At 40.0% G+C, this 23274-nt stretch overlaps 1 long non-coding RNA gene across 1 annotated transcript in view; it reads right to left on the reverse strand.

Moving 5' to 3' along the window:
* LOC104686387 overlaps nt 1–23274 on the reverse strand; it is a 155133-nt gene that overhangs the window by 113169 nt on the left and 18690 nt on the right. Inside the window, exon 2 of the long non-coding RNA XR_005602091.1 lies at nt 21312–21432. This is a non-coding gene — a long non-coding RNA (uncharacterized LOC104686387). The remainder of the gene's footprint in view (nt 1–21311; nt 21433–23274) is intronic.

Here is a 23274-nt window from a genome sequence, read left to right on the forward strand (position 1 = left end):
GGAATCACCCTGCCTACTATAGCTAGAAGAATAGCAATTAAAACCAGTAAGCAATAGTTGCCTACACAAGAGAAAATGACAAGTCAGGCTGAAACTTTATAGATATGGCAATAGCTGGGGAACAATGTATAAAGTTTTGTTTCTTTGGGCAATGACTGCCTGAAATGTCACTGACTTTTGGGTATTTTGACTTTAGGAAGAATATAAAAATAATATGGAGGTTTTCTACAGCAACAAAAAAATCTTGTTTCTACCCCTCATCCACATTTCTATTTGAGACAGAGCTTTTAAAATCTAGATTAGAATAGTTAATCAGTAACTATAAAATAGTATAAAAATTATCTTAAAGAAGTTGTATTGTTATAGGTATCAAGTTTTCAGTAATCTATATCTTGCAGTACTAAATACATTATCTTCTACTTCCCATAATGGAGGGACAAGTTTCTCTAGCTGGTTTTAGTGGGGAAGCAATTTTTATATGTTCACCTCTGCAGCTGAATACAGGAGCAGTATAACAAGACAAGTGGATGGGTTACACATCCTGCTGATCTTCTTTATTATTATTAACAATTCAGGAGTCAGAGTCAGTTTTCAGTGGTAAATCATTCTAAATCTTTTTTACATGAATAGTATATGGATATTTTTTTTTTTCCAAGCAAAATATTCCCCACTATATAAGAAAAACTAGTAGATGAGTAACAGATGAGTTCCATGATAGGATACACAAGAGGCCCTGTCTCACTGCCTGCAAGCCAGCAGCCCTGGTGCCCTGGTGTTTGTCTTTAGCCCCTCGAAAGTAGAGCACTTCTGAAGTGCAACACAGAATCTTGAAGGAAGAAACACTAGCAGAACAATCTTGTCACTTCTCAAATAATGGGAATATATAATGGAAATATAATGTATTTAACTTCCTACAAAAAGGCTGGGTTATTTGGAACACCTACAGTGAGCCACACAGTGAAGCATTTGTAATAGTCAAACACAGTGGCTTAAGATATAGGGAAAGGAAATGGTCCATGAAAGACTGGTCTACAGAGTTAAATCCCTAAACTAGGCTCACCTCGCAGCCAATTTTGAAAACAGATTTCAGGTCAGGAAATGGTAGGGAATGAGTTTAAGTGAATGTCAAAGCCACTAACCCTTCACCACAAGAGGAGAAAAAGTAATTCATGAAATCAGCAAAGGATTAAGGCAATTCAGGTACCTCTACAATGCTAAAGAAAAGCTCAGAAAAGTTCAGAATGTGCCTTTGGGAACTGGAACCCCAATAGTCCACACTCACTGATAATTATCTCACCTTTGGGTTTTGTTTTGTTCTGTTTTGGACCTTCATCTCTCTTTTCAGGAAACAACCATTACCTGGATCTCAGGATAATCCCCTACACGGACCACTCCTAAAATGTTTTATGTCCAAGACTATCCCAAATCCAGCATTTCCTATCCTGCTAAGTCCACCAGAACCATTGTGGGAAGGTTCATGCCTCAAAAGCCTCTTTACATAGTTTAGTTATACCATTCTTCCTCCTCCAGAAGCACATACAGACCTCTCCTTGCTGGTCCGTCACTCTCTTCAGAAGATACTCAATAGGAAATAAATCATAACCTCTGTTACAAAGGTTTGGAGGTCAGTCTCTGTGTACAAGTGCCCCTCTCCCAAACAGAATGTCCCAGATCTTTCCATGTCTCCCTCACCACAAAGCCCTGGGTTACTGTAGCTGTTGAAACAACCAAGCACTGAAACAGGGCAGACACAATCTCCATCAGAAAGTTTCTACCCTCCAACAGAAGAAGATATATGAGGCTGGCTTTAAATTGATCTCTTATCTTAAATCACCATTGCTTCTAAGGCTATGGCTTCACTCAAGAATTAAAACTTCTAAAATTTTATTTATTCTTCTTGAATCACCCATACTCACACAGTAGCTTTGCCATACTGCCAAGTTACACCCAAACTGATACATGAACTAGTTCAATACACTTGTGCTATCACTGCTGTCTCCCAAAGAAATCAGTACAGGTGCTAAAAGGAAAGGGCATTTCCCAGATAGGATCTACCACTTCAAATACATTTGATTTTTGATTCAAAACAACCTTCAGGTGTCAGTGCAAAACCACTCTTTTCTGTATAGCTTATTGGCAAAAGATGAGCAAAGAAATGGTTGGAAGGAATTCGGGTGGTGATTTGTTAATAATTTTGATTAAATTTAGTGTAGTCACATGGTTGCTGTTGCATTTTTATCCATGGATAATTATGGAGTCTGCTCATTTTATGAGATGTATTTTTAAGAGTTTATCAGTGGCTTGGGATGAGTGCTCTTTTGTTTAGTGATGTATAAATTTGAATAATAATAAATAACAAAGTGAAAGAGAATGAGGGAAGGGAGGAGACTGAAGTCTGGGAAGATGCCTCACTATGTATGTCTGTTGCATTTGATCACAGCATAGATGATACAGCAGTGGGCATTATAGAAAGCCCCAGTATAAATCAGATTACATAAATATTAATTGCCGTGTACTAACTGTGCACTTTACTGGAGTATATTGATGTTTTCAGTCAAAGGCTCATGTTATTAGCATACATTTAATGATCAGCCACTTCCCTTTACGCAGTTCTAGCATTTTGCTGAGCAGACACCAGAAAACAAGGCTGTGTTGGTGCACAGTGACACTGCCCTACAGTGACTTATGGGTTCACACTGGCTCTCCCCCGTGCTGCACCCTGTCAGCCTCACACTGTGGGGCACCACTCTGCTTCCCCGTGGGGCAGCCCAAGCTACAGACACCCTCCAGACTGACACTTCTCCATCAAAGGCTGTGGAGAGGGGGGATTTGTTATTGAAGATGTACCATATAATTTCAGTACTACCACAGCAGCTAAATATTTGGCATTTTGTCCTTGCTGCACTAGTTGTGGTATGACTCTATGACTTGTTGGACCACTATTAGCTTCACCGGCAAGAATTTGCACTCACTTTCATAAAAAGACTGAGACAGGACTTCTTCTCTCAGATATTAAAATAAAGTATTAATTAAAAAGTTGTTCCTATTCAGAGTCAAACAATTGCATTCACCACAAAGTTAAATTTGGGGGGAAATTTGAGGTTAACCATCAACGTTAAAACATTAAAATAATACTGATTTGGACAATTTTGATGTGTTAAAAAACCTTCTTAATTATACAAAAATTCAAAGAAAATAAGGTATGCAAAAATGAAAAAAAGCCTAATTGATTGGTTAACATCGAAGAAACCACAAGAAACCTACCCCCTCTTCTGTCAAAATGTCATTAAACCAAGACATTACTATGGAAAAGCCTGATTTTGATGAAGCTGCACTTTCTACTAGTAAAAGATCATTTAAGGCATTTTTCTCATGATTAATACAAATAAGTAACAAGGTGTTCTTTTTCAAACTACTTGGGTACATTTGAGGAAAGTTATATTACTTTTAGGACTGTATGAAGCAAAGTGTTTTGCAGCTGTGCTGTACTATTACTCACCACAATTAAATCATGCAGTAATGAGTGCACATGTCACGCGTTTATTTGGGGTTTATTATGAACTTGTGCTGTGGTTCCGTGCTTTGTACCAGAGGAGTGAAAGCTGTGTTTCGGTGCTGCTTCCTGCATTTCACTGTGGTTGTTTGGCTGTGGGTGTTCATGCCTGCTGTGGGGTGGGCATACAGCTGTGGTGAGAGCACTGCACCGTCTGTGTGCTGAGTACAGCCTGCTCTGCTTTTATGTATAAACATGGAACGTGCCACCACACTTTGTGGCTGTGCCGAACGCCTTTAATATATGTTATGACAACGCTGCATTGTGCTCAGTATTATTGCTGCTCGCACTGTACTGTAGGCATGAATTTAGCTGTGTGATTATGCTATAATATCACTGGGCTCCGTGCTGCCCAGTTGTGCCAGGCTCACATTGTGTGCTGTGTGTTATAATAATGTTGACAGGGCTGAATGGCAGCACGCAGCACTTTGCAGCTCTGCTGTGCTCCTGCAAGGTGGTGCCGGGGCTTTGTGCGGTGCCAGGCTGGGCGAGGTAGCGCGGAGGGCTCCTCGCTTGCCTTGTGGGGATATGCAGAATTAATGTTATGTAATCTGCACTTTGTGGGTTTTTTGCATTAATGTTGTGTGCTCTCTGCTGCTTGATTGTGGGGTATTAATGTCAAAATCTTCCATGATCTACTGCCATGTGGTTGTGGTGGTGCCTCTGATAAAATCGTGGCTTTTCGTAATAATGCAGAATTTTAAGAGACAACAAAATGTATAGGAATTGTTCTATATTAAAAATGCAGCATAATTGTATAATTACAATATTTGCATCATGCTAAACAGATTGGCTGGGTTATTTCAGATTCTTTAAAGTCGGGATGGCATCAGGCCTACAGTATTTCTGAACTGTTTTGCCCGTCTGCAGTTGTATAATGAAACACCACAAATTTTACCCGGCAATACTTGTGCTTTCTAAGTGCTGCATTATGAGCATAAAATTACCAAATGTCCTGAACGCACTTACCAACACTGAACTAAAATCTCTTATCTCTCACCCACAAATTTAGTCTCCACAGATCCTTTTTTTACAATGCTGAAGTAATAAATACATATATATTTATTTCTACAACAATTTTAAGGAATTAGAAGGAAACCCACACAGTAGTTTAGCAGTTAATTTACAACAGTACAGCTCTCGAGCAAGTATGTAAAACAAACACACATCATTTATTTCCCTCATTTGAAATCCCTGCTCCCTGACAAACAGACAGACAGACTCATACACACAGATCACTACAGCTCAAATTGGACATCAGAGAAGAAACTAGGACTTCTTTGCTATCATCCGTGATTGCCCTGAGGGTTGAGGAGTGGCCAATTTACAGCATGAATATAGTCTGGGGATACATGAATCATGAATCATGTTTGATGTATGGAAAGGCACAGTCACTCTGAAAGGCTGCAAATGCAGTCATCTGCTTTTTAAGTGAAAAAAAAAAAATGCTTTCAAAACAACAACAAAACCAGAGAGATGAAATACCTGGGAAATATTATTTAAAAGACACCATCTTTTCTTTTCTTTTTTTTTTTTAATTGGGTTGGAAGGGGTTACTTCATTATGCAGCAAATTAGAAAATTCATAATTTATCATTGCACCCAGTCGAAATGCCACCCAACTGAGTCGCACCCCTGTGAAAACCATCACATAGTAACAAACTGTCAAAGCCTGCTGCAGCCGACGGGCAAAATTAATATGCAAATGTATGCAAGAAATTAAAAAGCAGAATTACCCAGGCAAATGAGGTAGCTATACTTGAATTGTTAGAATTATGAATAATTACTGCGAATTTTCTGCTCCTAATATAACTTGTTTTTTGATAAACAAAGACTTAATTATCGAGATGCGCTGGAGAATTTCCGTGGCGCTCATTAATCTTGCAAAAAAAACAAGTCCCTAGTGCCCAAACCGTAATGAAGAGCGCGTGCCCTGAATCTTCAGAAAGATCAGAGGCACCAGGGTGCCAGGGCTAGAGAAAAAAAATGACAGTGCCAATGTCCCCTCCTGTACCCTGGAGTGTCATAACGTCTTCCACTAACTATCAAAGGGACTTATTTATGCCAGCAGCTGAGCTATAAGTCCAATTTACGATGCCTTAAGCAGTGGTGAAATGATCTGTTGATGTGCTATGGAAATGCCATCTTGTAGTAGCTCGATTTGGTCCCAGTGATACCAACACGATGAGGACCCTCTGCTCCTCTGTTAATGGATGCAGCATGACAGACCATAATACACAAGAGGGACAATCTTTTAGGACCAGTCTCAATGGTCCTCCATTAATCTTGGTTCTGCAGCACCGTGGTGTCCATGGGAACAAGGGCATTATCATAAGCACTGGTTTTAAATGTTCCCATTAGGGATTGCAATACAGGGGAGAGATGCATGGGGTGAGAGGGCTAGGGGAGACAGTCCACTATTAGTTTACACTATTTTTTATGACCTGGATTTGAACCATAATGGGTGGCTCAGAGAATTTTCTCTTCCTAAATAACATAAAGAAAACAACAAAGGAGGAAGCAGCTAAGTGTACAGCGTGGTGCAGTGCTGCATGTTCGTCTTCTCTGTTTTTACAGCAAGAAAATCAGCTTGGCCCTGGTGGGCTGAGATAATTTACCATGAGAAAGCAAAGGGAAAATAACCCCAGGTACTCTCAGCACAGACCAAGTCGAACCCGCTGTGAGCTTATTATTACTTAAAAACTGGCATCTAAGTGGAAATGACTGACTCTCTGTCATTATCCCTATTACCACCATGATAAACCCAAGCAGATGATAAGGCAAAATTACAAAACATCAGTTCTGGAGCTCAGAGGCTACTTCAGATGCTCAAGGCAGACTGCGTTTTCAAATGCTTCCTTCTCTACACTCAAGTCCCCAAATTTCCTGATGCCTTGACTGAACCATTTCACTGCATAGGCAAATTGTCACCTTTTAAACCAGGGCATCTGTCATTTTTATACAAGGGTCTTCCACTCAGTCATTCTCATGCTTAATCCTCCAATTTCTCTACACATACAGAGTGGCTACAGCACCGTAACGTTTGAAATTTCATTCTCACAGTCTGCATTACACTCAGAAAGGGGAAGGATAGGGTGACAACCGCCTCACAGCTGACAGACAGGACACCCCTCCTGACTGCTGGGCTATATTTTTTTAATCAGCTGGAAGAGCAGCTTGCCTGGGGAGGGATGGAACTTCAGAGTGAGAAGAGGGGCACAAGCAGAGAGTACAAAAAGGTGCTTCCAATATCTTCCACCATCCTCTCACCCTTCACATTACCGTCGCCAAGAGAAGTGAATTTTCCCCACATATTCCTTCTGTCTCCTTCTTCAGCCTCTTGCTACAGAGGGGTGACTGGCACATCAGCATGGAATGCTGACTTCTCCAGCAGCTTCTCCCTGGTGCAACAGAGCTGGAGGGGACCCAGAAAGCAAAGCGTTGCTTAGGTCTAAGCACGTTACATCTGGCTTAGCAGGCTGATAATTCACTTCACTGGGTGTCTGTAAAAAGGGGTTATTACAAAAGGAGCAGTAATTGTGTCTGACATGGTTGCCTACCTCCATGCTGCTCAGCAAGCAGGACAGCTGCTGAAGTTCGTACCAATAAAAACTTTCCTTTTCCTCCTAGAGATGGGTGAGTTTAATGTTCCAGTCCTGCTAATGCCCAGGCAAGGTTCCTACAAAGTATTCCCCAGTTACAAGTAGTGGTGTCACAGCCCTCATGGTTACTCTCAACACCCTGGGCTGAGTCATGTGCCCCCTGGGGCAGTGCCCCAGACCCCACCACCTGGTGATGTGGGTCTATGAAGGTAGCTGTCATCTCCTTCTATTTCAGATCATAGGATGAGCAGGATCATGCACTTGTTGACACTAAAACCTGCTTCTCAGCTAATGGCCACAGTGTAAGTCTCAGCATTTCATGGTGATGAAACCTCAGGAGTAATAATCCCATATGGTATCAGCTTTTGAAAAAGCCTCCAAGAAATAAAATTTCCTTAAAGACTGGTTTCTTGTTTTACCAGAATGCTTCAGTACAAATCACTGAGTCTTTCCTCCACCTCCTTCATGCACATGCATGGGGAAGAGATCCAAGTGTGCAAGATAGAAATTATTATCAGCGGCCAAAGACTGCACGGTTTAGATTCTTTACAATCAGTCTTTGCTTTTAGTGAACTGGGAAGGGCTATAAAATACCCTCTGCAGAGGCTGGGGCACCAGTTACAGAGAACTCCTATCCTCTTTCCCATAATTACTACATCTAGGCAGCATACCAGAAAAAGATCTACATATATATGTGTGTGTGCGTGTATGTATTTATGTAAATATATATGAATGTATGTATGTTCCTGACAGATATGGGTGCATAAAGAAGGGTGGGCATGCAAGATAAAAGAGGGCTTCTTAAAATGCCTTTTGCAAGCTATTGCAACAGGACCTGGCTAAAAAATCAGAGAAATTACTTTCCAGTAGAAGAGACTGACATTGTGAAAAGGCAAGCAAAGATTCCAGGTCCATATGAACATGCTACCACTCAGGTTTATACAACTCCAAGCCTCTCAAAGAAATGTAAATATTTTCAATCCAGGTCAGTGTGCTACCGTGGCAGAGCAGCACACAGACCATGTGCACCTTTCTGACACAACAGTTGTTCAGCTTGCTACACAAATCCCAAAGGAGACTAACAATTTACTGTATTTAAATAACAAATATTTTAGGGTGGAAGAGCTATGCTTCTAGTTGTCAGCTTGAGGGTCTTTACAGTGATGAAAAGGGGGGAAAATATACTTAGATTATTGCTAGTGACCCACATACCGCAAAACATCTGCTGACAACATGGTTGGCTTCCTGCCCAAGTTCAACTCTGAGCTGTCTCCAGCTGATCATCTTTGCCCTCACCATAATCTGTAGAGTCCACAGCAAGCAAAGGAGATAGTCAGAGATGTAAAAAGCAATTTGACCAGTTGAATAAACACAAACCTGCATAAACATGAACACGCATACCTCTAACATAAACCTGATCTTAAAAAAAGGTGCTACCATATAATACAAAATTCAGATTATGATTCTTTAGGTTAGAAGTAAGAACTCACTTGTGTTTAGCCTGGATCTTCATGTTTGCAAAACTTATGATGTCAAAAATTTTAGGTCTTAGAGAAATGCATGCACAATATGATTAGACAAAGCCCCAGAAACAAAGAAAAAGCCCCAAGAAATATCTTTTGTACTGTCGAGTTCCACCATTGTATTTAGTACAGAATTATTCTGTAATTATTCTGTAGAGACAGAAACAATAATTCTAGAAGCATTTGTGTTCCATCCTTTTATTTACATCTGAAATAGTGTTAGGCTGTCATGCAAATGCACTGGTGTAACTTGACTGTCAACCTCACCTTTCATTGTTTGAGGTTATTTCTTTTTTTGCTATTATTTTTATTCAAATCATTAATTACTCCCAAGTTCCAGGTTTCTTGTGCTTTCTTTGCCAGCTAGGGAAGGCTCCTGGCTGGACCTGCTGATTGTGAACAGAGAAGGGCTGGTGGGTGATGGGGTGGTTGAAGTACCTAACGATCGCAAAACTAAAATAGTTTTTCATTCTTGGAGAAGCAAGGAAGGGGGTCAGCAGAACTGCTGCCTTGGACTTCCAGAGGGCAGACTTTGATCTGTTTGGGAGACTTGTTGAGGGAGAATTAGGAGTCCCTTAGGAGTCAGTCCTGACAGGCAAAGAATCAAGGAGGGCTGTACATTCTTCAAGAAGGAAATACTAAAGGCACAGGATCAGGCCATCCCCATGTGCCAAAAGACCAGCTGGCAGGGAAGAAAACCAGCCTGAATGAACAGAGAGATATGGCTGGAGCTCAGGAAAAACAGGAGAGTTTATGTCCTTTGGAAGGGGCAGGCCACTCAGGAGGACTACAGGGATATTGTGAAGTTATGCAGAGTGAAAATTAGAAGAACTAAAGCGCAGCTAGAACCTAGTCTGGCTACTGCCATAAAAGACAATTAAAAATGTTTCTATAAATACCTCAGCAACAAAAGGAGGGCTAAGAAGAATCGCCATCCTTTATTGGATGTGGGAGGAAATGTGAAGATGAGGGAAAGGCTCAGGTACTTAATGACTTCTTCGCCTCAGTCTTTAACAGTAAGACCAGTTATGAGGGTACCAGGCTCCCTGAGCTGGAAGACAGGGATGGGGAGCAGAATGAAGCACCTAAATTAGAGGAAAACTGGTCAGTGACTTGCTACACCACTCAGACACATGCAAGTCCATGAGGCCAGATGGGATCCACCTAAGGCTACCGACAGAGCTGGTGGAAGTCCTTGCTGAGCCACTTTCCATCATTTACCAGCAGTCCTGGTCAACTGGGGAGGTCCAAGGTGACTGAAAATTGGCAAATGTGACACCCATCTACAAAAAAGCCCAAAAGGAGGATCCAGGGAACTACGAGCCTATCAATCTGACCTTGGTACCAGGAGCAGATCATCTTTGGTGCCATCACACAGCACATACAGGACAACCAGAGGATCAGGCCAGCCAGTATGGGTTTAGGAAAGACAGTTTCTTCTTGACCAACCCAGTGTTCTTCTATGACAAGGTGATCTGCTTAGTGGATGAGGGAAAATCTGCAGGTATTTTCTACCCAGATTTTAGTAAAGCCTTTGACACCATTTCCCACACCACTGTCCTGGAGGAACCAGCTTCTCATGACTTGGATGGCATACCCTTTGCTAGGTAAAAAGCTGACTGATCACCAGGCCCAGAGAGTGGTAGTGATGGGTGCTACATCCACTTGGTCACTACTGGTGTTCCCAAGGGCTCAGTCCTGATTAATATCTTTATCGATGATCTGGACAAGGAGATTAAGGGCACCCTGAGTCAGTTTGCAGATGAGACCAAGTTGGGCAGGAATGTTGTTCTGCTGGAGGGTAGGAAGGCTCTGCAGAGCAATCTGGTCAGGATGGATCAATGGGCCAAAGCCAATGGTATGACTTTCAACGAGGCCAAGTGCCACATCCTGCTCATGGGTCAACAACAACCACTGCAGCTCTACAGGCTGGGGGCAGAGTGGCTGGAAAACTGCCCAGCAGAAAAGGACCTGGGACTGCTCGTCAACAGTGGCTGAACATGAGCCAGCTGTACCCAGGCAGCCAAGAAGGCCAATGGCATCCTGGTCTGGATCAGCAATAGTGTGGCCAGCAGAACCAGGGCAGTGATTTTCCCCCTGTACTCAGCACTGGTGAGGCCACACCTCAATCCTGTGTTCAGTTCTGGGCCCCTCAGGACAGGACAAGAAAGAAATTAAGGTTCTGGAACATGTCCAGAGAAGGGCACTGGAGCTGGTGAAGGGTCCAATCTAAATGATTTCACTTCTATTCTATTCTATTCTATTCTATTCTTTGTTCCTGCATTCAGGTGCTCATTCTCCTTTTTAAACTCACTTGACTGCTTAGAACACAGTCATAATCATACCTGATTTTGTTCAAATTAATAATTACTAATTTGTGACCATAAGGGGTTTTTTCAGCTTGTATTAAAGATGTAAGAAATCTTGCCATGCAATTCGGAAAGCCATAGAGAAGTCCCTTGTTTTAGTGTTACCCACAGACAGTACCGGTTATTTTGTTGTACTTTTTATTAGTATCAGTAAGACTATTGTTTCTTCTCAGTAAAGGCCAAAGGATACTGTTATTCAGCGGGAGGAGAGGGTGTTCAGCCACCTCTCATTACGGTCTTTTCTGGCCCAGCAGAAAGCCTTGAACTGTCTCCTAAAATTCCTAAACCGGCAGCACCTGTACTTGGGTGAGGTCTTGTAGTACACAAACTGTTTGGACAATTTAAAATACAACTATATAGAAATGTAACAGAAAAATATAACAGCAAGTGACAGAAAACATGATCCCTTAGGTGCCATAGCTGGAGGCTTAGTGGCAGATGATGCTGCAAAATGGCTTCAAGATGGGATATTTACAAAATTGCTTTATGAGAATTTTACACTGCTAATCACAAGGCTCTAATAATAAGTCTTCCCTTACTTATAGAAATCTAAGCACTAGCTTTCATTTTCAGATATTGCCTTTGCTAAACTGTGTTAGAAACTTGTAATATTCCTTTTTCATTTCTAGACACAACTTCATATCTGACAATTTCGGCATTGCCTTAGCCCTTCTGAATATACTAGAAACAGAACTCCTCATCTGATTAATTGTAATCATTTTTAGTCATTATTTCGTCTTAACATATATTGGTATAGCAGATTAAATATTATTTATAGCTTTAATTTGTGTCCTGTTTGGATTGTACAATCACAGGACTAACTTGGCTATCTCTATTATCATATTGTTTTATACTGCTCCTAAAATTAATATCCATTCTTGTCTTTAAGTGTTTTATTGTACTTGTCTTTCTTGCTTTGCATTGCATCGTCCATGATTAATTCTGTTAGCCAAGTGCATATGGCCTGCTTGGCTATCATCCATTATCTTCATCATTGTTGCCTCAAAATGAGCACTTTATTATTACTTTTTTCATCTTTCCAATTACCAGATGTGCTTTTGCATTCCCTTACTTTTCCTACTAGACTGAGATCTACATTTAGAGTAAAAGTCCCAGCTCATTAGTCATTGAAGATTAAGTGATTTTTCCCTGGTTAAATACAGAAAATTTGAGGGTCAATTCCAGTACTATAGAAATAAGCAACTTCTGAAAAACAGAATCAAGAATGCTTGGCTGTTCCTTTAGAAAGAAAGCTTCATTTATTGTCAGAAAATTGGTAGTTTGGTAGATGATTTAGATAAAAGCACAATTTCCTCTGGAAATCCTGTAACTACATTTGATTCTAGTATCTTTCTGAAGTCTCTCTCACAAGTCTTATCTAAGCTGAGTTTTGCCCATACCTGCCTGTCCCATAGCTGATTTCCTGGAATGCATCCCCTCACTCTCAATTAAAAAAATTGCAATCACAAACCCTCAAAAAAAAAAAAAAAAAAAAAAAAACCAAAAAAACAAAAACCAAAAAAAAAAACCCAAAAAAAACCAAAAAAAAAAAAAACCACACAACCTGAAAAGATTGTGAAAAAAGTCTATAGGCAGCATCTCTCACTGGGAAAAGCCTATTGCAAGGTTTCCAGCCCAATTTTTCAGGTTCAGACAACAAAGCATGGTTCAGTGTGCCAGCACCTGAACACTTCTCTGACTGCATTCAAACCCCTAACCATGCAATGTTCGTTTAGCCACAAGGTTAGCTGAGCTAAATGTGACACACAGTAAAAAACCTTGACAAAGTAAGGATAGCTTTCTTTGTTGTGTTTGTTCATTTCGTTCATGTAATTTAAAGAAAAAAACTTTTTTTGCACATAACACCTCAGTCCACTCCAATATTATTATATTATTTCTCTAAGTGTCTTAAATACAGTTAGGGTATTCTTTTTTTTTTTCTTCTTTTTTTTTTTTTTTTTTGTATTTTATAGTCCCATTATTGAACATTTAAAAAATGACTAGAGGAACATGCCACAAACTCTTCTTATGACATAGATATTTCTAAGTGCCCACGGTTTTCTTTCTATATAAGGTCTTTTGATTAAAAAAAAAATTAAATAAGGGAATATCTATCTCTCAAACATTTGTACTGTAAATCTGTTTCCAGGCAGGAACCTACTCATTGCCTCACAAAGTAATGTTGGAACCAGACCTGTGCATGACCCAGGGATACATAAGGGAAATGTTATAAGATAAGTAAGAGAGGAAGCTGGCAGACAAAAACACGCTAGCTTCTGTTTTCTGACCTAAGTATGCTGCTCTGGGCATTTTAGAAAAATCTGTTAATAATCACTTTGAAAGAGGAAGAAAACATTACAACAGGAAAAAATCCCATAAAGGGGTGGGAGAATGTAGGCTGAAATGTTCAGAAGTGATTAAGGTGACAAGTTTCAAACCTCCCCCATTATTCTGATTTTCAAGAGACAGGCATGTAGTTCCCAAAGCTCGGGTGCCTGAATAAAGCAGAGCACCAAGTTGTAGAGTCCAGGGCAGGTCAGAGGAACAGTTGAAGTGCTCCCACTTACAAGCAAATTTGCAAGATTCTTTAGTGCTCTGGCACTTAGCCCAAGCTTTTAAAAGTATTTTAATTGTTCAAGTAGCACTGTATAATTAGCCAGTCTTATGCTGACCACTGCCTCTGAAAATTCTTTAAACTGTCCCTTTTTGAGTATCTCAGAATTGAGGCTACCTTCTTCCCCTAAAGAAAAAGCTTTGCTCCTCAGGCAAATTCTTCCCCTTGATCTCTCTAGATCTGATGTTAATACCTTCATGCCTCTCTATAGCCTCTTACTCCAGGCATAGTGACATTTACTTCAACAGAGCTCTGCCCAAGTGTTGTGCCGTAGTGACATATCCAGACTTGGTTCTTCTGTGCCTGCAGAAGTAAAAGATGTCCCACATGTATTAAGATGACAGGGCAATGTGTTGAAAACTTCTACATATGAAGAATCTTAAGATACCAGATCAAAAGAGATTGCAGAAATGATAAATGTCAGTTATACACTGGCAGGTTAATATGATGGCAATGTCTGGATTTTCATCTATACATCACCGGGAAAAGTTTGACAAGTCTGGGATAGTATGGCATGGCTATTTCTCTCAATTGGGCTGATATTTGCTTGATCTGTTTTTACCTTAATAAGTTTGCTCTGAGCAGAAGAGCAACTCTGCATCTTCCCTCCTGGCAAAAGATACACAAAATACCTTTTTATCTTAATGAACAGTTTGCATTCTTCTGCAGGAATTCAGAAACTTGCTATTGCTAAAATATCCTCTCTATCTTTTGGTACTGCGGTTGTATTAGCAATGGCAGATTGCTTTTGGTAACCCTTTGTTCTGAAGTTTTAGTAACAAAGTGTCTGGATACAAAACTTTGTCATATTACGTTTTGAAGATTTTGTAGCAGTAGAAAGTGGAGTGTGTCTGTGAGCATTTATAATGGAGAAAAGCTAAGTGATAAAGCGCACCTTTAACATAATGACAGTAATTCAGTCTCAGACAGTGAATGCTATTATACCCTCTTTTAAAGACTAAAATCAGTCAATTGAAATGACAATTATGATAATCCTCATGTAATGAAGATTATTTTGAAACAAAAATCTTTTTTGTTGTGTGTGCCTGTGAGTGTGTGTGCATTTACTGGACCCAAGTACAATCTCAAAATTCTCCTTGGCTGGAAATTCTATTCAAACATAACAGTATTTTCTAACCATTCTGCCGGTTTCAGTTGATACTTAGTGCAAATTGATTTCTTTAAAAAAAAAATCATAGCATCATTAAGGTTGGAAAATATCTCCAAGATCATCTGTACAGATGTTTTGATGAAATACTCTGAGCATAGAGCTTGGAGAAATGGGCAGCCTTAATAGAAGTGGTTAGCTTGATCACTCTGAGAATATGACATGATACTGCCTTCCGAAAGCACCCCATGTTTTACCTTATGCACCCTGTGTTTTACCTTAACTTTCTAAGGGAAGCTGCTGTGAGCTCCTAATGCACCACATAGGTAATTAACAGTGATCAATAGTTCCAGCAAATATTGTTCTAACTGGGAGTCAGCCTGTGATAGGTGGCCTGTCCCGGTCCTCTGAGTTACAAGAGAACATACTGATCACGTCAATTTAGTTCTTATATGGGCTAAATTTTCAAAGAAGTCTAAGGAAAGTCTAATCCTACAAAACTGCAACTAAATTTATAATTCTTCTTGTCTTCCTTTGAAAATCTCATTCTGTTTTAACAAATCAAGGCACTCAGAAACATTGTACAGCAGAAGTAAAATGACACAAAAGCCACAACAAAGATGTGCACATACAGGGAGCTCAAATGAAAAGGAAGATAAGGAAAAGATTTGCTGGGTAAAGGAGGTGATAAAGAAGGGAATAAAGATGAGATGACCATAGGCCTCCATGGTCTGATGTGAATGTTACATATGAAGCAGCTGCCCTATGAAGCAGCTCTGACCTGAAATACAGCAAATATTAGTATTAAGATTACAAAAAATATTGGAGAGATACAGGTATACTTGAGTTAAACAAGAAGGATGTTTGTTAGCAAATGTAGCTACACATTTTGTATATTACTGTCTGCCTCAGTTTTTTTTAATCTCATAATGACACTCCTTACTCTCCAAATACTCTTCTAGGAAAACTGATATGTAAATACTGGTAAATGTTCTTTTGTTCAAGATTTTCTACTTTCCATTGCTCAGTTGATTTAAAAGTAGAGAACTCATGATGAACCTCACAGAGAATCCCCAAGAGATTCCCTTAAGCCAGGTGGCAGTTTACTTGTAGTGTTTAGCATATATAGGGTGCATCCCTTCTTTGTTGAAGAATGGTAATTAGGATCAGGTGAATTTGTATTTTACTAGCAGAGCTTTATTCATGTGAACTACCCTAAAAGGGAAGTTCATATTAATGAAGCTGGTTATTTCTGGTTAATAAAGATGGTTATTTCTTCTTAGACCTGACCTAGTTCTAATAATTTGCCATTCAAAAGATGCAGAACTTAGATCTTTGCAGGAAGTTGTTACAATTCACTGTGAACAGTGGCCTAAAAGGGTTGCTGTATGCAGTCAAATACATTGGCACAGTAGGGAAATGTGATCTTTTCTAAGGCTATTATTCTAATCATTTCATCTAGTCCCTTGTCCAAATATAATATGCACTGGCACAAAGTTAATTTAATTTTTTTTAATCCCTGCAACAGTACAAAAACCCATGACAAAGCAGGGTGTCAAACATGTGCTTTTAGGAAGTCCTTCATTGCCTGTTAATCATGGATTGCAATTGTGTCAAAGTGATCTAGATGACATTGCTCTGCTGACTGTTTTGTGGTGATGTTTAATAGCTGGAAGGCCAAATGCAGTACCTGGCATTCACTTTAAATATGCCTTAGTACTGAGTGCAGCTTCACATCGTGAAATACATCTCAGTCATGAACAGCTGATTGTACCCTTACGCACTCTTTTTTCCTGGTTTTTTTTTTTGATAATGTCTTGGCCCTGATCCTGACAACAAACTTCACCCTGGCTCTGCATGAGTCCCTAAAGCAGCAGTGAGGACTTCAGCTGGAAAGCTTGCCAGGCTGCCTTCTCAGGCTTGAATCCACTGCAGCACAATGGCCCCAGAACTAGCTAATGAAATTGCTGGGCAGATTTTAAAAGTAGCGTCTAAATCCCCCAGGCCAAACTCTGCCCTGGTCTCACATCAGCAACCACAGAAGAGAACTCAACTGGCTGTCCTCTCCTCCTCCTCCTCCCTCCGCTGTTCGTGAGTAAAAGGAACAAAGCATTTGTGTCTTTCAGCTGCTCCAGAAAGCTGCATCATACCTGAAGGTCTGATATAAGAGACCCACGGGAGCAGGCTGAATCAATTCTCCTTTTTTTCCATCCTTAGCTGGTGACTAATACCAATGTTGAGAGCCCCAGAGACATGCACATGCTCAGCAGTCGTTTCAGTGGGAATCAGGCACTCAAAGGCACCAGCAGTCCAGGCCCATGTTCTCGCCCAGCATTTTGTCTTCAAGGCTCCTTGCAAACTCCTCCCAACATTCTTGAGAGGTATCCCTACCTGTATTGTCCTGAAGGGAAAACTAAGGGAGATAATTAGAGCCTTGTAATGAAGTAACATCTGACAACCTGCAGCCCAATCTGCTATCTGGGTCAATAGATAGATTATGTCCTTGGACTGACTAATTGTAGGCACCTAATTGTATTAACACAAAAGCAGTGATTCACGCAGTGGCAAAGAAGTGTTCACCCAGCAGTCCTTCCCTCTTGGAAAATTACGTCACCCCAGGGCTCTGATTCACGATCTCTGTCAAATTTAACTGTGCCAACTAAAGAAGTTGCTGCTGCTCCTGTCACAGCTAGGTCTGAACACCCCTACTGAGGAATGAGATAGCAAATATTCTCCCTTATTAAGGACAAAATATAGCATTGCACATTATCTTGGGAAAATACTATAAGTCCAAGACTGAAAATGGATAATATGCTACTTTCATTATGTGCAAGGAGATGGAATGAATCACTGCCTATTTCTGCCTCAGTTTCTGTCTTTATTGAAGGAATTGTCAAAACAGGACTTAAACGAGCAACTAAATGCTCAACCCCATCCTGAGTTGGTGGACTGGACATTGGCTGATCACACAGAGCAGCTTGGAAATTCCAGCCTTGAAGTCAATAGGTGTTTGGGGGGAAAAAGGAAACTCCACTCTCATGCTTAAGACTTACTACTGTGAAAACTGATCTAAATAATTTCAACTCAGATAAGCAGATTTTAATTTAGGGATTCTGTCAGAGTTTATTTCTTTGCTGATATTTTTTGCTAAAACTATCTAGTTTATCAATGGAAAAACTCTAATATTTCCATGCCAAATGTCAACATATTTAAATTTTGACCAAATGAGAAGGTTCTGAAATTGAATTCCACAGAAATGTGTATTTTGATTTTTTTGAATCATTGTGTTGTGTGGAGAAAGATTGCAATTGCCTGAAGGACTAAAATTCACCAAATAGTTATTGGCAATAACTAAATGCATTCTCCTATAGGGAAGACTGGTTCCATTACTATACACTTAATGCTGTAAAAAGTCTTTTCAGCCTCAAGTGTTTAGGATTTAGCTTTTTTAATTATTTCCCCTTCCTCCCCTGCATATTATTGCTGTCTCAGAAGTTCATGTGTATTTTACTGACTTTGAAACAATGTTTAGAGACACTAAGGAAGAAAAAAAATCACCCACCAAAACAAAACCAAACCTCAGATATTACTATCTGTCTCATAGGCTGAAATGCAAAGCAATTGCGTTCCATCAGAAATACATGCTTTCTCTCCTCTATTACAGGCATTCCTCAGTATACAAATTCTATTTGAAAATTTAGACAAGCATTACATTCTGTAGACCTGGGTTTTAACAGAGTAACATGATGAATTTCAGAAGCATCAGCATAAATATGAGTGCAGATTGCCTGGGTTTGTATGCAGCTACATCCATCCTTCAAACTTTTTTTTAACCTACCTTGTGGCTAATGACCTCAGGTGGGAATATGAGAGTATTGCATTTAAAAAACAGGAAACTTACAAGCACAAGCCAAATGTAGGCTTTCTGCTGTTATATATGCTCTGAAGAGACAGACCAAAATCAGAAACTTAATCACAACACCTTCAACTTATTTTCACTAGAGTTGGAGTCAGAAGAACAACAATTCCTTTTTTGATTTTCCATCACAGAAGTCTGACAAAAGCAAAATACAGTGTTGGACACTGACTTCTAAAACACTGTAGAGGCTGCACATTCTGCAAGTGATCTTCACTCTTTAAGAGAGGGCTTTGACACCACAGCCCTGTGAAAGACAGCTGGAGAGGGATCCACACTCGCTACTTCAGCAGCATCTTCCATCCCAGGGGCCCACAGTCACTCCAGCCTCAGGAGGACCCAGAGCCTCTGAAGATACCAGCTCCCACCAGGAAGCTCATGGCAAACAGCTGCTAATGGCCAGCTTCATCACCTTTTCTTCTGCTAAGCTTTGCCAAGCCAGGAAACTGTTGTTTTCAGGTTGCTCTGAAACCAAGTATCATTTAGGCATTGGGAAATAACTCTCTGTTTGAGAGTTCACTCTTAAAGATAGTGATATTATATTAAAAATAGTAATAAAAGCCACTTACATAATTTTCCATTTTTTTACACTTAAAGAATGCCAATTTATTGAAAAAAAAATAACAGTCCACTTACATCCAGTAGAGTGAGCCAATAATAATGATGTATTTTACAATGTATGAACTTTGCCATGTGCTGTAGAGGTATCAAAAAATCAATACAACTAAATTGACAAGTTTGTCAATGATTGAAATTAATTTCCTTTTTTGTGGCACTTCACTAAACTGAATTCCATAGTGTCATATTAATTAACATCCCACTCAGATGGTCCATGTAGATGGAAAACAACTAGGTTATCTCTGGGCGCTTGCAGTGAAAAGTTTGTATTATAAGCAGAATAAAACAGTGGAAGATATTCACATGGAGACGCTCATTATTTATTTACTAATTTAATTGCCAAGATAATTGAAGTAATCAAAGTGAAAATTTCCAAAAGATGCCAGTTATTTTCAGCTGGACTCTAAGGACCCAGTGTTTTCTGAAAATGTATATTTGTGACATTCCAGAAAATCCATGTCTATACGATGCAGATTCTGATGCAGAATCACAGTCTTTGACCAGAAGAAGGCCATAAGACCCAGTAATGCATTTATAAAATAAGCAGCACACTGACTAAACTGGGTAGCTCTGTCTCATGGAACTTAGAGAATTAAAAACAAACAAACAACAAAAAAAAGAAACAAAACTTAAACAGGGGCACAGAGGAAAATCCTTTGCAGTTTCTCAGTATAAACTTGTGGAGGTGCTAAATTTAATATTAAAAATGTGTGAGATTAAGTTTAGAGGGCTGAACCACAACTGTTTTGAAATCCTATGAAAATAAAAGGGATCAGAACTGTTAGCTGTGATACGCAGTTCTAGTTCTGTTTTAGGGAATTTGGAGAATTTAATTTAAAAGACCCTTTGGTTTTTCTCTTTTTTTTTTCCTATTTACATTCCAGACAACAAGGAGTATGGGGGTTTTTTCAGACCAAATATTTTGTTATTTGCAATTATGTTTCTGCAGCTGAAATCAAGCAGCTGGAATAGAGGTCCTCTGAGACGGATGCTGAGGACCATGTTTTTCACCTTGGTCTTTGGGGCCATGCCCTTAATTGGAGCTTAGTGTCCCATTAATGATTATGCCTCCTGGGATTTTTATGACCATTTCAGAAGTGCAGTTTCTGCCTAATGTACTGCTGAACAACAAAGAGTCCTTGTAGTCATATCCCAAAGGCCCCCCTATTAAATATACAGCAGATCTCAATTAACCTGACGTTTTAAAACCACAATAGCTCTAAAGGCTATCTGCTTTGCAAAGTCCCTGGTCTAAACTAATAGCATTTAATTTTCCCCTAATGCAGTTCTGTCCATATGCAAAGACCAGCTTGTATGTGACACTAATAGTTGACTTTGTGCTCTGTTGTGACCAGGAGAACCGATTTCTGTATCCATGGGTATCAGTTTCAAGGCATTAGGATACTGAAATTAACCTTGATTGTATCTCAGAGTTCAAAATAGCTGCAGGTTTAAAGAATAACCATGAGTTCCTATGAAGTTTGAGCCACTGCAGGAATTGTGTCACAGCTCTGAGAGACTGGGAGGGTGGATTTGAAAAAGAAGGTGATAAATTCACTGATTTCAGAAGCAGTGTGAAAAGACAGAGCTGAAATACTTCCTTTCTCAGGAAGTAAATTCTACTTTCTGAAACACCTGTGACAAGCCAAATCTTAAAAAAGACCAATTAATTAACAACAAAAATACATAGACAACTATGTTACAAAGTCAGATTCCCAAGGAAAAAGTAGCTTTTAAGTAAGGAAATTTATGCAAGCTGTTATTATTTTTACATGCTCAAAAATATATTTTCTGAGCTTTCTAGTAGGCTTTCTCCAACTTCAGTTTCAAAAAGGCCTGATGACGTAGCCACAAAGAAGTGTATTTAACTTCTGATCCTCTGAATTTACTGAAGCAAGTAGAGATAAAAAACATAACGTCTGCACAGGCTCAAAGTAAATAGCTCAGCACCAGATATATATTTGCACATGTCTAGTAGAGGAAATTAAAAGCTTTCCTTTGTTGCTTACCTGAATTTCTGAGATTTAGGCTCCTAGCATGCTCCTAGAATGATCCTAGGATGCCTTCCTTGCTGACTGATTCTCTATTTCAATTGGAAAACCATATCAATGAGAGGAAAAATCTGGTTTCCTGCAAAAAGCAGAACAGAGCAGTGTTTGCAAAGTTATGGGAGAGGGGAAAAAACCACAAAGAACAAAACAAAGACGCGAAAGCAAAGAGTGTGTCCATTCTTCATCCACAACCCCATCATTCACTGGGAGCTGAGATTTCTCTCTACCTGCAGCTGAACAACTTCTCCTGAGCTTTCAAAAATCAAAGTAAAATTTTAAAAACTGAAAGTTTGAATAAAAACCAAACCAAACAAAACAAAAAAAAATCAGTGAAAATTATTCTGTGAGATTGCAATTTGTTTCCAGAGAGAAAGCCTTTAGCAAAAGAAAAACAGCTACCAAGTACTCTGTCAAGGGAGAGACAGGCATAGTGGCCTAGGCACTGTATTAAGTCTCTGGAGATACCAGTTCAGAGCAACAGGTTTTTTGTGTGAGCCAATGTCAAAAACACCAGCTGCTAGAAGAACATGAGGATTCAAAACTTTGATTTCCTTAAATATCTAAATTTAGTTCTTGTTGCAAAAGTATAAGTTTAAAGAAGTATACTACAGGAAGCAGATATTGGAGGGGGTGAGGGGGAGCAGAAATGACATTAGTTCTGGGCTGTGATCTGTTACATTTCTATGAATAGATTAACTCTGAAATTCATTCCACTAAATAATTCCTTCCAGCCAATAGCTTCCAGGTTCTGATTCATCATCCTAAAGCTATAACAAATGATAAGGCTAATTTGAGGTCCTCCTCCATAAATAAGGTCCAGCTGAGCATAGAGAGGTATAATTTGTTGTAGAGAGCGAAAGACCTAGGCTGACCATACAGAATGGAATGTTACTCATCACTGATGGTTGGAAAGTGCCTCTTGATGAGAAGGGAAGTCATTTTGCTCTGGCTCCTAAACTGTTCTTCGAGTGCTGCTCAAAAAATGCCCAACCGAACAACAGCCCAAAAACATAAACACTCCTCCACTGCCCTGTTTCTCTTTTGCTGCTTCTTCTACTAGTAGTCATCTAACATTTTTCTATATGTTTGCAGCTTGCTGATTTAATTCATCAACCTGGTAAGGAGATATGCCGTTTAACATCTTCGTTGGTGACATGGACAGTGGGATCAAATGCACCCTCAGCAAGTTTGCCAAAGACACCAAGGTGTGGTGCCATTGATACAATGGAGAGAAGAAATTCCATCCAGAGGGACCTGGACAGGCTTGAGAGCTGGGCCTGTGCAAACCTCATGAAGGTCAACAAGGCCAAGTGCAAAGTCTTGAACCTGGGTCAGGGTAATCCCAAGGACAAATACAGGCTGGGCAGCAGTGAATTGAGAGCAGCCCTGAGGAGAAGGACTTGCGGGTGCTGGTGGATGAGAGGTTGGACATGACCCAGCAATGTGTGCTTGGAGCCCAGAAAGCCAACTGGATCCTGGGCTGCAGCAACATAAACAAGACCAGCAGGTCAAGGCAGGTGATTCTCCCCCTCTACTCCTCTTTTGAGGCCCTACCTGCAGTACTGTGTCCATCTCTGCAGCCCCAACATAAGAAGGAGGTGAACCTGTTGGAGTGAGTCCAGAGGAGCAACATGAAGAAGCTCAGGGGGCTGGAGCGCCTCTCCTAGAAATAATGGCTGAGAAAGTTGGGATTGTTCAGTTGGGAAGACTCCAGGGAGCCATTATAGCAGCCTCACAGTACTTAGAGGGGGCCTACAAGAAAGCTGGAGAGGAATGAGGGCAGGTTTAGATTAGATATCAGGAACTGAAAGAGGGCAGGTTTAGATGAGATGTTAGGAAGAAATTCTTTACTGTGACAGTGGCAAGGTACTGAAAGATGTTGCCCACAGAAGTTGTGGACACCTCATCCCTTGAAGTGTTG

This window comes from Corvus cornix, chromosome 5 (assembly GCF_000738735.6).
Source record: "Corvus cornix cornix isolate S_Up_H32 chromosome 5, ASM73873v5, whole genome shotgun sequence".
Lineage (NCBI taxonomy): Eukaryota > Metazoa > Chordata > Aves > Passeriformes > Corvidae > Corvus > Corvus cornix.